At 42.3% G+C, this 5,695-nt stretch overlaps 1 protein-coding gene across 1 annotated transcript in view; it reads left to right on the top strand.

Moving 5' to 3' along the window:
- Positions 1–581: 581 nt before the first annotated feature.
- The window catches only part of RAB27A (RAB27A, member RAS oncogene family), a 17,829-nt gene continuing 12,715 nt past the window's right edge, over positions 582–5,695 (top strand). Inside the window, exon 1 of the mRNA XM_010136078.1 lies at positions 582–706. The gene's annotated coding sequence lies outside the window, so the exon portion shown is untranslated. The remainder of the gene's footprint in view (positions 707–5,695) is intronic.

Raw genomic sequence — 5,695 nt, 5'->3', positions numbered from 1 at the left:
AGGGGCGGGACGTGGATGCCCGCAAAGCCCTGCAGTGCTGCTGCCACTGCTCTCCCCAGTCCTCCCAGCTCCTTCTCACGTGGTCTCACTCTGGTGTCTGTGCCAGTTCCGTTAATGGTAACTTCTTCTGCCACCTGTAAAGGTATAAAATAAAACCAGGCTCAAAACTGAAATTCTCCATTAGGTTTTGGGAGCTTTTGGTTCTCCCTGTTTCATTATAGTGGACTAGTGTGCTGGCTGGGTGTTGTGGGGTACGTTGGGGTTTTGGTTTTTTTTTTTCTTTGGTGAAACGTACTGCAACTTCCTCTCCCTGTGACAAGAAGGAGGAGGGTCAGTAGTTTACGCAAAGGCTCGAGGTTTGTTACCTGGTTTATGGGTATCTAGCTAGCTACTCTGCTTAGTTTGAGAAGGAGGAAAAGAGATCCCTGGGTTGGTCTGCAGACCACATGACAAGCAGCTGAATGTAATTAGGTGGGGAGGGTGGGTGTGTGGGCTGGCAGCTTTGCATCGCAGTGAGAGTTTCAGAGCTACTATTCTAAACTGCACTATTTTGTTTTTATTTTCTTTCTCTGTTGATACTCCCTGCAGATGAGAAATGGCTCTTTTTGCTTGACTATGGTATTGAAGAGATCTGAACTGTGTCAGGAAACTCATCGCTGAAGGACCCTTGGAAAACTACAGATCCATTTGCAGCTGTTCAGCATAGGTTTGTAAAGACTTTCTGGTTTTTATTTATTTTCACAGATTTATTACATTGTTTATCTGGAGCTGGCAGTTGTTGTTCCTCCGTTAAGACCTTTGAAGCAGTGTTGCTGTACTTCTGACAAACTGCCTGAAATGTTCTGAGTTTGAGAGACAGTTCAGCATTGCTGCATCCTTGTGTTCTAGAGGGAAAAGCAAATGTAAAATTGGGAAGTATTCTGGCTTATGTAAAGCTTTGAGTGACAAAGCTTTCAGTGACAAAACTGCAGCTCTCTGGTACAGCTTTGGTCATTGCTTTCCGCAGAGAAGTCAGTCAGGGTTAAAGACAGACCTGGGTAAGTTTATCAGTAAGATTAAAATAAATGGCTGCAGTGACCAGAGTCTGGATTCAGGAATGAAAAGATGCCCTTTTTGGTCCCGAGTCATCAGCCTACATTTCCTTCTAATTGTAGAACCAGTTTGACTTGACACAGAAGGGGGAGTTAGACCTCCGATAGTAAAGTGTACTGCGCAAGTAGCATTGCATCGTACTGAACACAGTCACGCAGTATTTTTAAATGTTGTACTGCTTGAACTTTGCCTCCTCTGTTTATTCCTGTGTTCTCATTAACGTATAAGGATAAATTATACTTAATGAAAGAGTCCTGTAGAACGGTGGGGGTTTTTTTGACTGGGTTGCACACTGAAGTGCTTGTTCTCATGTATACTAAATGTATTGATGACAAAACCAGTTAGAATGGTGTGCTGCACAGTCTGGGGTTTTTAAGTTGGCAGAATTGGACTGGAAGGAACCATGAGAACTCATCTAGTTCAGGTTTCTTGTTCAATCATGTAGTAATGGTTTCTGTCTTAGTTATGGTAAAGGCAGCGTGGAGGTGGGCTGTTATTACTGGGTTTTGTGTCTCCTCTGCAGGAAACTCAAAATGTGCATGCCCATCTGACTAGGTCATTCCCTGCCACCCCAGGCATGAATCTGTCATCAGGCGTCCTTTCTAGCCCATGTGTTTACCAGCCTTTTTCCAATGATGGACCAGAACCACAGTTTTTGTAGACTGCAGACAACCAAGGAGGAGTTGTTCAGAGAACAGAAAACAGTATTCTCCTCTGCCTCTGTGGGCATGTCACAAGGCTTTCCCAGGGTTTTAACTGATGTCTAACATAAAGTAACAAGATTTTTTTTTTTTTTTTTTAGGCCTGATTGTCACCCCTTGAGTTGTGTTTAGGAGAAAGAAGTGACAAATTCATAAATGCAGCTAAATAACTATGTTTTCTTGCTGTTTCCTTATAGGCGTCCTCAGTGTATGAAAAACTGTAAGGAAGGATTTTTGTAAACATTGATGCTTGACTTTGTGGTGTTTTTTTTTTCCCCTGTGCAGTGCTGGCTGAATTGCTTGTCATAGTTGCTTCATTGTAACTTGCTATTATAGTGCTTTTCAATGATTGCATTACCTGTGCATTTTGCATGTGTGTGCAGAAACAATTTCTAGCACATTTTAGGGTTGCGATTTCTAATAGCCTAAATTCTTTGAGGACACAGTTTTGATAGTGTTGTGATTCTGTTGTATAGAGAAAAGCAATGTGCTAGCATGCGGTGCTGCCTCCCTTTCCCTCGCCATCCTCCCAGCGGATTCGGTATACTTGCTTTTTTCCAGCATGTCTTTTGTTTGCTACACTAAACAAAACACCCTTAGTAGTTAAGCCTGTTAAAGACAAGCTGGGATCTAATTCAGTTGGAATTCTTTAAACATGTTGCTAAGTATGGCATCAAAGAGAAATTGTATTTTTTTTTGCCTTTAAAAAAAGGAAGACCAACAAAAATTGTGAAACTACACAAAATTTAGAGAATCAACTCAAAAAAAATCTTAAAACCAGTTAGTGGAAAAAGACTGGGGTCATATCCTAGTGAAATGAGGGAAATAAGCGCTAGTCAAAGGGACACAGAAATAACTTTTTAAGGAGAAAAAGTTAAAGCGTGACTTCCTTCTGGGCTGGAATGTTTGACTTCATGACTAGGAAATAATATAGCTCCTGCTTCTGCATTTCAAAGAGTTTAAACACTGTGTCATAGGGATAAAGCTTCTTCACAAAAATTCAGTTTTGGTGCCTTATGGTGCAGCTGTTGGCCTAAACAGAAGCAGAGCTGGGATCCTGGTGAGGTGGGAATTCTCTGGGGGCAGTGAGATGGTGTGTGTTAGCATAGCTCTGCTACAGGCACTGCAGCTGGGCTGACCAGTGCTAACGGAGAATTTCTTTTTTCATCTGCTGAACTTGTTTTCACTGGACTGTCATTACTGGATTTTTATTTCGTTTTTCAGGAAGTCATATGCACTGGTTAAAAATCAAAGCAAACACTGCAAGGCAAAGTTGGTCTTTTAATAGAAGGTGAAATGTCATAGAAGCTCTTGCTGGACAATGCCACTGCGTACTCCCGGTTTCTTGTGACTGGTGCAGAGAAGTGTGCAGCTGAATAGATTCTTTCATATCTACTTACCCCTTATATCCTGTTTTTTCATTTCAGAGGTTTGGTGCCTTTCTCAGTCATAATGTAGAATGTAAAAAAATTTCAAATATACAAAGTTTGTCAGTTTTCATGAGATTTTTGGATTCTTCATAAATACACAAGGTTTTATACTTGCTGTTAAGAAAGCACAGTCTGAATCCACTGCGGTATGGAAACTACCTACGAGTTTCCGTGGCGCAGTTTTCTGCAGGGAGCTCGCACTGCTTGGATCACTTACAGCAGTCTGTCTGGCAGTTATTTTCTTAGGGTAACTTTGTATGTTTTTCCTGGAACTTGGGTTATAGGGGTGGTTGTTCTGTGTGCTCGCTGCTGCTAAGCCATTTACAGGCTATAGCAGAAACATTCTGAGTAATAATTCTAATTGACGACTTCTCAGGGGGAGGTAGGAAACTGCCTGTTATTTTAGGTCAGTTAAAGTGAAACTTCACACTGTATGTCTGCGTGAAATGTATGAAAGAATTCTGCAGGAGGGTATCTACAGCATGAAAAGCTGCCAGCAGCTGCCAGGGATGTTGCTCTCAGCCGTCTTGGCCCTACTCTCAGTCCAGGAATAACTGAAATGAACAGTGTGGGCAAACTGTGGCAGGAGATGTGCGATTCTTTTTGCTTCCTTGCAGGGCTCGTGTATAGCTCCATGGCAAGAATTGCTGTTAAGAAATTCTAGATTGTGGTGCTGTTTATCTGAGCAGGCTTTGCTGTATATGAAGATTTAACTATACTTCATGCTGTAATATGGGATTCTGATCAGAGCAGGAAGATAAATAGTGCTGGCGACTCAGGTTGAGAAACAGCAGGCTTTTTGAATGGAAGCTTTGTGTTGTGCAGTTTAGCCTGCTTTAATCGGTGCTTCTTTTGAATTATCCCTTTCCTGAGGCTCTAGGAAAGAAATTGTGCAAGGATACGAATTGAAATAAACATTTTGCCAAAGCAGTGTGAATGTTTTGGTGGACTGCAGAGCCTCAATAGAAAGCGTGGACAGTGTTAATGTATGCTGCAATTCTGGAGCTCTTCAGGTGGAAGATTTGGTGACTTGTTGAAAATATGGGCTTCTTTTTCAGTTCTTGAAAAAAACCCCCAAACAACCAAACCACAAACCCCAAAAATCCCAACCTGAAGTTTTGGCTTTGCTTTGTTAGAAGGGTTTAAGAGTGACTCTTTAGAGCTACAAGCTTGCTCCAAAATGACTGTGTCTTGCTGTCGCAGATCAGTATTTTGGCTTTCCTGTCTCATCAGGAACTTCCTGAAGAGAACAGGTCATGGCCTGCTGAATACCACCTGTCTCTATTTCAGGCAGAAGTGGCATTTTATTATGTAATGGACAAGTTAAATTATGCCCAGAGTATTCTCAGCAAGTTATTTCTAACCTTTCCATAGCATTTATGAAACATGAAAGCATCACATAATGCTTACTATTTCCAGACGTTTACTGAAAAATACTGCCCAGAACTGGCTGAAAGTATCTCTCTCAAACTGTAGCTATTACAGACTCTGAAATTAAAGGCTCAGTTCCTTTCTGAGGCCTCTTAAGAGCAGATTATTCATGACCGACCCATCTCTAAATTTCTTTGAAGTGTTATGCTGCCAGCCTGCAGTGCTCTGACTGTCTCCTAATTCCAGTGGTTGCCAGCGTGATCTGAGTAGGCCCGGGGAGTTCGGTGCCTGCAAGGATGCTTCTGTCAAGGTTCTGTGGGTTTTAAAAGTTTGGTGGAAGTGAATGCTAGCTGTGAGCCTCAGTTTTTTGTCAAGCTAGATACATCTTCGGTCTCTATCCATGTTGCCCACTTCCCTGCTTAGCATCTCTGAGTGTTCCTTAATTCAAGTCCAGTCACATTGGTTCAGGATTAAAGAGTAGAAGGAATTACCTTTTCTAGCTGTTGGACAGGCTTTTTCTCATCTAAGTTTCCTTTGCTTTCCCACAAGTAACTGTAAATTATTTTGCCCTTTTTGCTAGCTCCATTTAAGAAACCCTCCTGATTAAATATGTCATGCCTGATATTCGCAGATAATAGAGACTTTCCAGCTCATTAGAAACAGATCCTGATTAGTTGTTCAGTCAAGAACTTTGATAACCAGTAAGTTTTCTGAGGAACAGGAGATTTGCACCGGTGGCTGGCAGTGTGATCTGGCACATCAGTCCTGCTCCAGGAGGCCTTGTGGGTAGCTGTTTTCATTGGGCAGGTGTAGACAGACTGAGTTCTCATGGACTTCTCCATTCCCAGTTTCCCTCGGTTTTCTGGAAACAAGAATCCTGAATCTGCTGTTTCCTTGCCTGGCCTGTTGTGCAAGGTTCCTGGCGCATCTGCAGGCCTGTTGCTTCACTTACTCCTTTTGAGCTCCCTTGCTGGGTAGGATCATGATTTTACGCCTGGCATCTCCCATTAGAACTCGTTCTCAGAGTACTTTGTATGCCTGTCAGTTCCTCTTGCTCTGCCAAATTCTGCAGTTCGAGCAATGCTGACAGCTGAAAGAGTG

This window comes from Buceros rhinoceros, unplaced genomic scaffold (assembly GCF_000710305.1).
Source record: "Buceros rhinoceros silvestris isolate BGI_N320 unplaced genomic scaffold, ASM71030v1 scaffold32025, whole genome shotgun sequence".
Classification (NCBI taxonomy): domain Eukaryota; kingdom Metazoa; phylum Chordata; class Aves; order Bucerotiformes; family Bucerotidae; genus Buceros; species Buceros rhinoceros.
Note: the sequence above shows the minus strand (reverse complement) of the source record. Positions and strands in the feature narration are given on the sequence as shown.